Raw genomic sequence first — 383 nt, 5'->3', positions numbered from 1 at the left:
GGGGCGGAATGAGGGGGGAATTGAGAGGTCTCTGGGGTAAGGTGTGCGGCTTCTAGTTTATACGGACCGGGGTGTCCGACGTGTGTATCTCGAAGAAAAAAAGGACAGGGGAAGTGCCACAACCGAAAACCAAAGGGTGGAAGGATGAATTCAAATTAATATTAATGTAGAACTGGTGGGTGGGGTCATGTGGAGAACAAGTTTGGAGGGAAATCTTCTTTCAACTCTTGACAATAGTTAGTGGTGTGGTCTTCGGGATGGTGTAGATAAAATCCGAGTAATGGGGGAAAAGGAAATGTATACAATGAACTCCTCACAAGTGTAATTAAATAAAACATTGTAGAGACTCACCAAGAAGTTCAGAGTGAAGTGCTGTCATCGAT

Source organism: Nanorana parkeri, unplaced genomic scaffold, assembly GCF_000935625.1.
Source record: "Nanorana parkeri isolate BGI_ZX_2015 unplaced genomic scaffold, ASM93562v1 scaffold399, whole genome shotgun sequence".
In the NCBI taxonomy this organism is placed as follows: Eukaryota; Metazoa; Chordata; class Amphibia; order Anura; family Dicroglossidae; genus Nanorana; species Nanorana parkeri.
This window is presented reverse-complemented; position numbering follows the sequence as displayed.